Source organism: Pan paniscus, chromosome 5 (genome assembly GCF_029289425.2).
Source record: "Pan paniscus chromosome 5, NHGRI_mPanPan1-v2.0_pri, whole genome shotgun sequence".
NCBI lineage: Eukaryota > Metazoa > Chordata > Mammalia > Primates > Hominidae > Pan > Pan paniscus.
This window is the reverse complement of record NC_073254.2, coordinates 49,082,391-49,095,162: the sequence shown is the minus strand read 5'-3', so window position 1 is coordinate 49,095,162 and position 12,772 is coordinate 49,082,391. Positions and strand designations below refer to the sequence as shown.

The 12,772-nt window shown below is 41.1% G+C and overlaps 1 protein-coding gene and 1 pseudogene across 5 annotated transcripts in view; one reads left to right on the top strand and one right to left on the bottom strand.

The window, feature by feature from the left end:
• The window catches only part of ILRUN (inflammation and lipid regulator with UBA-like and NBR1-like domains), a 154,513-nt gene that overhangs the window by 74,114 nt on the left and 67,627 nt on the right, over positions 1-12,772 (top strand). The gene's annotated exons all lie outside the window — the stretch shown is intronic.
• LOC100977062 (large ribosomal subunit protein uL30-like) lies at positions 5,938-6,658 on the bottom strand (annotated as a pseudogene).

The following is a 12,772-nucleotide window of genomic DNA, read 5'->3' as shown; positions in this document are numbered from 1 at the left end:
CAATAAGTATATTCACAAGCATCACCACTATTCATCTCTAGAATCCCTTTCATCTTGCAAAACTGAAACTCTGTACCCATTAATAATTCTCCATTCCCCTTCACCCCAGCCATTGGAAACCGCCATTCTACTGTCTCTGATTTTGACTACCTTAGGTACCTCACATACGTGGAATTATATAGTATCTGTCCATTTGGGACTACTTTATTTCACTTAACATTATCAAGGTTCATCCATATGATAGCATGTATCAGAATTTCCTTCCTTTTAAAGGCTGAATAATATTTTGGTGTATATATATACTACATTTTGTTCATTGATCTTTTACTGGACACTTGGGTTACTTCCGCCTTTTGGCTATTGTGAGTAATGCTGCTATGAATGAACAGGGGTGTACAAATATCTCTTTGAGACCCTGTTTTCAGATCTTTAGTTTATATACCTAGAAGTAGAGTTACTGGATCATTTGTCAATTCTATATTCAATTTTTTGTGGAATCGTGTTGTTTTACAAAGCAGCTGCACCATTTACATTCCTAACAGCACACAAGCGTTCTAATTTCTCCACATCCTCACCAACATTTGGCATTTTCTGATGTCTCTAGGAAGCAAAAGCTTTCACCAAGGGCAACTAAGGATTTTTTTTTTTTTTTTTTTAGTAGTAGCCATCATAATAAGTGTGAGGTGGTATCATTGTGGTTTGATTTGCATTTCCCCGTGATTAGTAATGTTGAGTATCTTTTTAAGTGCTAATTGGACATTTGTATTTTTATAGAAATGTGTATTCAAGTCCTTTGCCCATTTTGAAATCAGGTTGTGTTTTCTGTTGAGTTGTAGGAGTTCTTTATATATTTGAGATATTAACCCCTTATGACATATATGATCTGTACATATTTTCTCTCATTCCATGGGTAGCCTTTTACTCTGTTGATTGTGTCATTTGGTGCACAGTTTTTAATTTTGATGTCTAATTTATTAGCTTTTGGTGTCATGTCCAAGAAACCATTGCCAAATCCAATGTGATAAAGCTTTTCCCTAAGCTTTTTTCTAGGAGTTTTATAGTTTTAGCTCATATGGTTAGGTCTTTGATCCATTTTGAGTTAATTTTTGTATATGGCATAAGGTAAGGGTCCAACTTCATTCTTTTGCACGTGGATACGCAGTTTTCTCAGCATCGTTTTTTGAGAAGACTGTCCTTTCACCATTGAATTGTTTTGGCACCGTTGTTGAAATCATTTGACCATATACACAAGGTTTGTTTCTGGGCAGTTTCTCCTATTCCATTGGTCTTAATATGTCTGTCTTTCTGCCAATACCACACTAGTTTTTTTTTTGAGCTGGAGTCTTGCTCTGTCACCAGGCTGGAGTGCAGTGGCACGATCTTGGCTCACTGCAACCTCTGCCCCCCTGGGTTCAAGTGATTCTCCTGCCCCAGCCTCCTGAGTACCTGGGACCACAGGGGTATGCCACCATGCCTGGCTAATTTTTTTGTATTTTTAGTAGAGACGGGGGTTTCACCATGTTTAGCCAGGCTGGTCTCGAACTCCTAATCTCAAGTGATCTGCCTGCCTCGGCCACCCAAAGTGCTGGGATTACAGGCATGAGCCACCGTGTCGGGCCACTTTGTGATAAGTTTTGACATCAGGAATAAGTTAGTCTTCTTTTTCAAAATTATTTTCACTGTTCAAAATTTTTTAGCCTTAGTGATGCTAAGATTAAAGGATTCAGGTGGTAACAGCCTGATCCCTCCATTGCAGAGGGATCTCTGCAATCGATATTTTGCATAATTGTTTCATCAATTTGTGATGATTGCCTAAATCATTTCATTAGAAGTTACAAAGTAGCGATTCCTTCTACTTTTATTAGCTGGAATTCTTTTGAAGTGGGGGAATCCTTTTGTTCATCAACAGTGACTTATCTTGAAATTTAATTTCTACCAAAAAGGCTGGTTAAATGCTTAATTCTTTACCTTTAATTTTCAGTTGTTAGAGTAAGAAGGTGATGCTCTTGTTGCTTTCAATGAAATTAATGAAGAAGAAGAATTAAAGATTTGGTTTGATTTCCCCCTTTTTGTAAGTGTCGTTATAAACTCTTAGATTCTGTATATGAAACCTGTTTTAGTTCATTGCAGATAGTGGCTAAGGAATATGTATTTTTAACACAGAAACCACATGATCTTGATGGAGGTGGTTGGTCTGCAGAGCAGACTCCTATAAAGTAGTGTTATGGATTTTAAAACAGTTACTGTTTTGTTGTGTATGTCTTCCCTACCAAAGATGGTGTCCATTAACAAGTTAGTGTCCGGTCTTATCAAAGGCAGATGTTATCAACATAATTTATCATTATTTTAAAATGTATTATTATTTTTGAGACAGGGTCTCACTTTATCATCCAGGCTGGAGTGCAGCGGCACAATCGTAGCTTACTGCAGCCTCAAACGTAAGGGCTCAAGTAGTCCTCCCACCTCAGCCTCCTGAGTAGCTGGGACTACAGGCATGTGCCATGATGCCCAGCTAATTTTTAAATTTTTTTTGTAGAGTCGGAATGTAGCTGTGTTGCTACACTTGTGGGCTCAAGTGATCCTTCTACCTTAGCCTCCTGGGAGGCTGGAGGCTACAGGCATGAACCACTGTGCTCTACAATAATTTATATTTAAATTAGCAATATTAAATGTTAACGCATCTTAGTAAGGAGGTATTTTCTGCCTTCAATTTACTGTCATTGTTATAGTTCTCCAGGTTAAATTAGACATACCCGATCCTCAGACGTTACCCTTAACAGTGACTCTAACTTCCAACAGGGCAACACAGTAAGCAGTTTTTTAATGCTACTTATGGTGCTAAGTACTTTTGCATTAATAATTTGCTCCTTATTGAGCACCTGCCTTGTGCCAGTCACCATCCTAGGGAATTTCCTTATCTCCATTTTTACGGTGTCTCACCTTGACCTAATTTTATTTTTTGAATATGTGAAACATTTTGTGATTCCTAAGTCAAAACTTATTTACATAATATATTTAGATGGATATAATATATATCCATCCCTGCCTCCTTCAGCTAGTCCCATCCTCCTGCTATAGGGTACTCATTTTTATTCATTGTTTTTTTCTTTTAGCAAACACTAGCAAATGTATATAAATTTGCCCCTTTTCTAACACAATCTTATAACTACAGATATTGATCTGCATCTTAACTTTTTTTGTTTTTTTTTTTTTTGGAGACAGAGTCTTGCTCTGTCACCCAGGCTGGAGTGCAGTGGTGCGATCTTGGCTCACTGCAACCTCTGCCTCCCAGATTCAAACGATTCTCCTGCCTCAGCCTCTCAAGTAGCTGGGACTACGGGCCCGCACCACCATGCTCGATTGATTTTTGTATTTTTAGTAGAGACGTGGTTTCACCATGTTGGCCAGGCTGATCTTGAGCTCCTGACCTCAGGTGATCCACCCGCCTCAGCCTCCCAAAGTATTACAGGCGTGAGCCACTGTGCCTGGCCACTTTTTTTCACTTAATATGTATATCCTAGAGAGCACTCTTAAAAGGTAATAGAGGCCAGATGTGGTGGCTCATGCCTGTCTTCCCAGCACTTTGTAAGGCTGAGGCAGGAGGATCACTTCAGCCCAGGAGTTGAAGACCAGCCTGGGCAACAAAGGGAGACCCCATTTCTACAAAAAGTAAATAGTCAGGCATGGTGGCAAGTGCCTGCGTGTAGTCCCAGCTACTCAAGAGGTTGAGAGGGGAGGATCACTTGAGCCCAGGAGGTCAAGGCTGCAGTGAGCCATGATTATGCCACTGCACTCCATCCAGCCTGAGTGACAGAGTGAGACTCTCTGTCTCAAAAACAAGTTAATGGAAATCTTCATTTCTTCTGTGATACAGAAGAAATGAAGATCCTTCTATATATATATATTCTGTGTACCTACTGATGAACATTTGAGTTGTTTTAAATTTCTTGCTGTTAACAAATAATGCAGTATTCTTAATTCTCCTCTTCTAGCTTCTCCCTCATCTCTCTGCCCTCCATCGTAGCAAAACTTCTTCACAAATGTACCAATAATAATTGTCTCCACCTCCTGATCTCTTACTCTCACAAATTCTATGTAGCTGTCTATCCCCATTACTCCGCTGAAACTGACTGCTTTTTTCAAGCTCTCCAGTGACCTTTGTGTTGCTACATCCAATGGTTTGTCCTTAGTACTCTACTGACTTATTAGCAGCACTGGACTCAGCTGGTGACTCTGTCCTCTGTCCTCTTGAAACACTCGTCACTAGGCTTCTAGAGCACCATAGACTCCCGGTTTTCCTTTATTGTCAGGGCTGTTCCTTCTCTATCTTTTCTGATGCCCTTGTTATTGAATGAATATATCTCTTCTCCTTCCTTATGGTATCAGCTGATGGCTGAGCCAGGTGGGCCCATTTCAGGGGAGGGCAGTCATGCAAGAGGGAAGACTGTAAGGAAAGGGGTGATGGGGTCTCTGCATCTATGAGCTGGAATGAGGGGGAGGAAGAGAGGAAGGCATCTAGGTTCAAAGATCACCGTGAACAAGCCTGTAGTCTGACAAAATCAGATTATTGATGTGATGCAGTGAGTGAAGGCACTTCAGAGGAACTGTGGAATGCCATGGAACAGGAAGGAGGAGGGAAGCATCTTTTGTAGGGCTTGGGTTCTAGCTAAAGGATTCTGAGGAAGCTTTAAGGGATGCTTGGTAGGACAGGGGTCAGTTCTGGATTGGTTGCTGTTTCTGAGACAGGATTAGGTGAAACAGGAATAATTAGGGTTTAGGTGTTGACATGAAGCAAGGGCAGTTTAGCAATTGGGTATTCTCAGTAATAGATGGCTATAGCAAACTAGGTCTGGAAGCATTATTGGTACTAAGGCAGTAGCCACACAAAGAGAGGGTCATTAGGACATTTTACTGCTGCTGCATGACCTTGGGAGAAATAATATTTCCTCTTAACTTTGTACTTGTCTTTATCTGTGTCTGTCTTCCCAGTCCAATTATGGGAGAGTTGCTTTTTCCTTTTTCATTCTGAACAGATTTTCATTTTTCAGCCCCAGCCAGGTTTTTACTCTTAATTCCATGGCACTGATTTCCTGGATTTGGGAAGCAAGGACCCTTGTTTCCTAAGATTTGAGATAAATAAGTGATTAAATGATTGCTGTACTGCTCCCTCCCCGTGTTTAAGGGAAAATCTCATATTTTTGAAATAGGGCATAATGTGGAAAAATTGTGAAATAGGAATAGTTTCTTTGTTGTTTCCTCTTCAGTTCTCCTATCAGTGCCTTTTTTAGGCTTCTCTTCTTTCCTGTGTGAACTTGTGCCCATTGGTTGATCTGATTTGTTGCTCTGATGATTAGATTTAAGGTAGCTTAATACGTTTTTTGAGGGGCATTTGCATTTTAAAAGGAAATTCCTGGGTATAATGCTAAATACTAAGGAACAAGTTTCTAATGCACATTTGAGGTAAGAGGTGGTAGGGAGTGAGAATGGGTAGGGATGCGGAGTTTCAGTGGAGGTTGTCCTTCAGTGGTACTCTGCTGCTGGTGGGGTCTAAGCCTCGGAAATCAGGAGGTCACTGAGAAGCTGATGAACTGGAGCCTATCTCTAGCCTTTTCCCCTTTAGGTGCTGAGGCATAGGTGGCATGTTGACAGATGTGGTGAAAGAATCTGAGTGCCCAGACATGTGTCAGGGGAGCGTGGCTACTGTGCTGAGTAAATTATGTGGCAGTGCAGACTAGAAGTTGAGACTAGACAGATCGGCACCGGGACAACTGTAAGTTCCTTCTTTTCACAATGGTATGCACACACTGCTGCCTTAGCAGTTAAGAGACACGCACAAAGATGTCAAGACCTGCTCATAATACTGACTTTTTTTTTCAATTTGAGAGCGCATACTGTTTATTAACTGACTAGATTAGAAAAATAATCATGATAGACGCCTTAGTTCATTCTTCTATTAAGCGTGTTGATCTGGTCCACCCTGTTGCCACCATCTCCACCTTCTACAAAATGGGTAGTTTTTTCTTCATTCCACTTAATGCGGAAGATAATTTGAAGGGCCACAGGAAGTTATTTGCTTCTTTGAAGCATTTTCCAACAGTATAGATCTCATGATCAGATCCTCCATGCAGGTGATGCCATATTTACCAAGAGGTCGAGCAATCAAAGTGTTGTCTGTCAGAGCAACTCACTTCTTATTGATTTTGCCATAACCATGCTTGTAGATTAGTTCATTTACTGACTTCAGATTTGGGTACTCCTATGCAATATATGGTTCTACAATCCTCAGCATGTTAATTGAAGCCTTGTTGAGCTTCACAAAAGTTCCATTAAAGATTTGATGAAGGCAAAGAAGCTGCAACACCTTTCAGACCTTTGGGTTCACACCATTGATACCTCTGATCCTAATGATAAACGCCAATTTGAGTTCTGCATGTACATAGAAGTTGCTAGCTTTTCTTGCCATCCTTGCCATTTGAATTTCAGTTCTGTGCATCTGCTTATATTCCTTGTGATAGATAAGCTTCCTCCTTGCCTTTCAAAGCATCTTTTGGGCAAACTTCTTTCTCAGGCGATTGATCTTCAGCTCTGCAAAATTCCTTCGCTTTTTCTTAAGGGTTTCTGGCACAGCAGGAACCTTCTTCTCTTCGACACCCTCCATGGTTCCAGCCTGAAAAGAGCATAATACTGACTTTTGCACTGCCTACTGTTGGGGCATGTTTCAGTCCACTTTCAAGCCTTTCTCACTGAAGCTAGATAGTACATACCCAGGTTTTCTATAGAGATGAAATATGAGCCTGTAGCTTATAGCTCAGCAGCTGACTGCAGCCAGACCCCTTTTGTTTCTTAATCCTTAGGGGAAGTGTGAAGTTCCTGTTCTGCTTTGAAGATGGGTTGATCTTCCTAAAGGATTTGAACCCACAACCTTCAAATCTGGAAGTGGCCTCCACCATAATCTTCCTGTTGACCTTCACCAGGCTTTGCCTCCTGATGCCAGGGCATTCATGTCTCACAACTCCCAGGCACAAGGAGTGGTGGTTGCTCTAAAGATCAGAAGCGTCCAAGAGTTTAGTCTCAGCTATACCTTTAACCACTGGGAGGTGTCCATGTACGTTAGATTTTTGAAGTGGTCCCTTCCCAAGTCCCCTGACCTTTCCCCTTGGGAAGCCCAGAACCAAGTGGAAGCCTATTGATGAAGCAGTTTATTGTTTGGCTTAAGTGGTTTCTCTTTACAACTGCTGGTCAAAAGCAGGCTCTGGGATTAGTCAAGCAGCCTCAGCCCAACATCCACATCAAGATGATGGTGGTTCGGTTGTACAGTCATTGATGTAACCCTAGTTTGAAGACTGTTAACTGATCTGTAATGCTCTACTGGGAAAGGGAGCGTTTCCCTGCAGATAGGACTGGCTTCTGTCTTCAGCTGATAAAACGGTGTTTTTGAGGCTTCTAAAGGACTTGGGCGCATGATGGTTCCCTTTTTGCCCTGCTACAACCTTGTTCTACCCCTCGCTAGATATCAAAACACTCTCTTTTGCTAGTCAATTCTCTCCATAGAAAGTGGTCTGCATCAGCTCTATTGCAGTTTTTGTTTTTGTTTTTGTTTAAGATGGAGTCTCGCTCTGTGTCCCAGGCTGGAGTGTAGTGGCATGATCTCGGCTCACTGCAACCTGCCCCTCCCAGGTTCAAGTGATTCTCCTGCCCCAGCCTCCCCAGTAGCTGGGATTACAGGTGTGTGCCACCATGCCTGGCTAATTTTTGCATTTTTAGTAGAGACAGGGTTTCGCCATGTTGGCCGGGCTGGTCTTGAACTCCTGACCTTAGGTGATCCACCCACCTCAGCCTTCCAAAGTTCTGGGACTACAGGCGTGAGCCACCATGCCCGGCCTCTGTTGCAGTTTTACCTGTTAATTTCTGAAATATGATTTTCTAATACTGTACCAATTTATTTTAGTATATGTTTTGTAATAATTAGGTTTACAGGAAAGTTGCAAATATAGAGTTCTTATATACCCAGTTTTTCCTATTGTTATCACCTTACATTATCATAGTACACTTGTTAAAGACATCAACATTGGTATATTACTATTAATTAAACTCCAGACTTTATTTGGATTTCACCAATTTTTTCACTAATGACCTGTTTCTATTCCAGAATCCAATCTAGGCTACCACATTACACTTAGTTGTCATGTGTTCCAATCTCTTCTAGTCAGTGACAATTTCTCAGTCTTTCAGTGTTTTTCATGACCCTTGACTGTCTTAAGGAATACTGGCAAGTATCCTATAGAATGACATGTAATCTGAGCTTGTCTGATGTTTTCCTCATGATTACACTGATGTTACGGGGTTTAGAAAGAATACCACAGAGGTAAAGCACCCTATCAAGGGTACTTGATATTCATCTATTGTCATTGGTGATGCTAACCTTGATCACTTGGTTAAGTAGTATGTTTGCCAGGTTTTTCTGTTGTAGAGTTACTGTTTTTCCTTCTCCCTATGCAATTTTTTGGAAGCGAATCACAAGGCTAGCCCACTCTCAAGGAGGGAATGGGAGATGTATAGAATTAAGTTCTACCTCTTGGAAACAGGGAGTATCTACATATATTGTTTGGAATTCCTCTGTTAGGAAGTTTGTCTCTTCTCTCCCACTTATATGTATAGCACTGTGGATCCATGAATATATATATATAAAATATAATATATAATAATATATAAAATATATATAATATACATTATATATATATATATATTATTATTTTTTGAGATGGAGTCTTGCTCTGTCGCCCAGGCTGGAGTGCAGTGGCGTGGCCTCTGCTCACTACAAGCTCTGCTTCCTGGGTTCACGCCATTCTCCTGCCTCAGCCTCCCGAGTAGCTGGGACTACAGGTGCCCGCCACCATGCCCAGCTAATTTTTTGTATATTTAGTAGTGACGGGATTTCACCGTTTTAGCCAGGATGGTCTCGATCTCCTGACCTGGCGATCCACCTGCCTTGGCCTCCCACGGTGCAAGGATTATAGGCGTGAGCCACTGCACCCAGCCAGGATTCATGTATGTTTATTTTATACTTTGGATTGTGACTTAAAACTATGTTATTTATTATGTTGCTCGAATTGTTCCAGCTTTGGCCAGTGGAAGTTCTTTCTGGTTGGTTTATATGTCCCTGTGACATGCCCTTATCCTTTTGTTCTTTGACCACTTTCTTTCTGCTACTATAGGATGTTTCAGATTCATCTTGTATTTTCCATGCCCTAGCCGCAGAATCAGCCATTTATCCAAGGAGCTCTTGTACTTTTTACTGGAGAATCCTATATAGAAACCAAAATCTGGGCACTGGGTATGTTCATTGCTACTGGGGTGTCATAACTTCTAGTCCTTCTTGGCAAACAGAGCTAGATAATACATGTATGCACACCAACTTTTGTATATGGACGTATCTACAACTGATTCTGTATTTCTTCATCTATTATAACCAGGAACTTATATTGACATCTCTGACTTTAATTCAGTACCACAGCATTCATTTTTAGAATGCCTTCCTTTCTTGCTTATCTATAATATCTTCAAAAGTGAGAAACCTTGTTCCCACTATATAACATCCGTTTACTTATTTGTTCAGCCCCAGTATACACTGACAGCAGTTTCAGAATTATATCCCATCAGAAACAGATTTACCAGTTGGGAATGTTGCACTGATTTTTACTATTTTATTTTACTGGAGAAATTGTAGATGTGTATATGCTGATTATGATGTGATTTGACCTCTGATGCTAGCTTTTACATGTATGCAGACATTTTTTATCTGACCATAATCTGTGATGTCTTTGTATGTCAGTATGAATCGTTGAGATTATGGATGTGAGCTCCAACTTAAACATTTTTCTTTTATTCTCTTACACTTATTTTAAAAATTTGTTTGATTGGCTTTGGTTTTGTTGTTGTTGTTGTTGTTGTTGTTGTTGAGACAGGGTCTCACTCTGTCACCCAGGCCAGAGTGCAGTGATGCTATCTCGGCTCACTGCAACCTCCACCTCCTCTTAGGTTCCAGTGATTCTCATGCCTCAGCATGCTAGGTAGCTGAGACTACAGGTGCACACCACCACATGTAACTAATTTTTGTTTGTTTGTTTTTTTTCCTTGAGACGGAGTCTTGCACTGTCGCCCTGGCTGGAGTGCAGTGGCGCAGTCTCGGCTCACTGCAAGCTCCGCCTCCCGGGTTCACGCCATTCTCCTGCCTCAGCCTCCTGAGTAGCTGGGACTACAGGCGCCCACCACCATGCCCGGCTAATTTTTTTGTATTTTTAGTAGAGATGGGGTTTCACCGTGTTAGCCAGGATGGTCTTGATCTCCTGACCTCATGATCTGCCCGCCTTGGCCTCCCAAAATGCTGGGATTGCAGGCGTGAGCCACTGCACCCAGCCAAATTTTTGTATTTTTAGTAGGGATGGGGTTTCACCATGTTGCCCAGGCTGATCTGGAACTCCTGACCTTAAGTGATCCACCTGCTTTGGCCTCCCAAAGTGCTGGCATTACAGGCATGAGCTGCTGTACCTGGCCTCTTTTATACTTATCGTCCATGATTAAGAAATAGGAAAGCTATGTTTTCTCTTTAGTAATTTATGATGTATTTCTACAAAAGGAAGTTTATACTATAATAATGAGGTTTTGTCATCTGTAAAGGGACAAGTTGAATGAGATAACATTTACAGTACTTTCTAGCTCTAATGTTCTGTCTCTGGTGCTTTTTATTTTTATTATTATTATTTTTTGAGACAGGGTCTCACTGTTGCCCAGGCTGAAGCACAGTGGTACAGCCTCGACCTCCTAGGCTCAGGCTATCCTCCCACCTCAGCCTCCCAAGTAGCTGGGTCTACAAGCATGTGCCACCATGCCTGGCTAATTTTTGTATTTTTTGTGGAAACAGTGTTTCACCGTGTTGCCTAGGCTGGTGTTGCCATAGGCTGGTCACAAACTCCTGAGCTCAAGCAGTCTGCTCACGTTGGCTTCCCAAAGTGCTGGGATTACAGATGTGAGTGGCTGTGACTGGCCTCAGGTGCTTTAAAAGAAAATCTCCTTAAGGCCAGACATTTTAAAATCAGGGTCTCCATTTGCTTACTAAGTCCTCATTGTGTTCTCATGGCACATGATTCTACCTCCTTGGCTACTTCTCTGGGACATTTGGTGGTCCATTCTTCCTGTTGGTGCCAAAGATCATATGTCTGTGGGTAAAGATACTATGGCTTGGGAAATGGGACTGACTTAACCATAGCTTTAGTTCCCTGGGTATTTGGGTTCCCACGTTCCTGTTAGGTGTGAGTTTTTAAAGCTATACTAAAAGCTGGGTGTTCTCAGTCTGCTTTAACTTAAATTATGACCTTGAGCTCATCACTTTTACCTCTAGACTTCAGATTTTTTAAATCTAGAAAATGAAGCAGTTTCATTGGATGATCTCTTCCACTTGTGGTTTTATTATAACAGATGGTAAAGTATCTGGCTAGCAGCTAGTTCTTATCTCAGTAGTCAAGGCATTCTGGTAAGAATTGGGAATGGTCATTGTCTATGAAACAAGCTTATTAGGCCATCTTTACCTTTTCTTTACTTTTTCATTTGTTTGATTAAAAATAATACAGTAGGCAGGGGGTGAACGCATTCTGGAATATAAGGTCTAGAAGTGGTACAAGATGATTGAGATTGTACCACGTAGAAGTTGTATTTTGCTGTTCATGATGACCCATTGCAGCAGTAACTTAGGAGGGTCAGAACTGATATTTATTGTTGGTGTTTATAAATCAGTGGCTTCTCAAATGACTTTCCTTTTATAGCTACTATGTAGAATCTATGTACAGAGCTGAGCAATAGCCAACGCAAAGAGATGGGGAGGTGGCTTAAGTATGATAAGTTCTGGTGAGTCATACTAAAGACATTTTTGGCCAGTGCAGTGGCTTATGCCTGTAATCCCAATACTTGGAGAGGCTGAACCAGGAGGATCGCTTGAGCCCAGGAGTTTGCCAACCTGGGCAACATAGTGAGACCTCATCTCTACTAAAAATTTAATTAACAAAAAAAAAAGGACATCAAAAAGAAAGAAAGAAAGGAAAGGAGAGGGAAGGAGAGGGGGAGGGGGAGGGGGAAAGAAGTCTCACTGTGTTGCCCAGAATGGTCTCAAACTCCTGGGCTCAAGTGATCCTCGTTCCTCAACCACCCAGAGTGCTGGAATTACAGGTGCTAGCCACTGCACCCAGCCTGAAGTTGCTTTAGTTCTAAAGGGAGAAAAGGGGTGGTGGTAGGTCATTAGTCTTATTTATGGATAACAGCTTTCAGAATAGCTTTTTCATAAGCGTTTAGCTTCCTGAGCTAAGAATGAAGCATATGACTGTAGCTTAGTAGCTGTGTGCCAAATCTATCATGTACTTACAAAAGAATTTATTTTTAAAACAGATGGGTGGTAGACAAGGAGGAGTAAAAGTACAGGTTGAGTATCCCTTATCTGAAATGCTTGAGACCAGAAGTGTTTCAGATTTTAGATTTTTTTGGATTTTTGAATATTTGCATTATATCAGTTCATCATCCCTAATCCAAAAATTCAAAATCTGAAATGATTCAATGAGCTTTTCTTTTGAGTGTCAGATTGGTGGTCAAAAAGTTTTGGATTTTCAAATTAGGAATACTCAGCCTGTATTGTAAGACAGGGCTTATCTGTTTGGGAAAAACAAATAGTAGAGTGAAGGAATGCTGTCTTGTGTTAGAAAGCTAGGATAGGAGAGCATGGAATGAT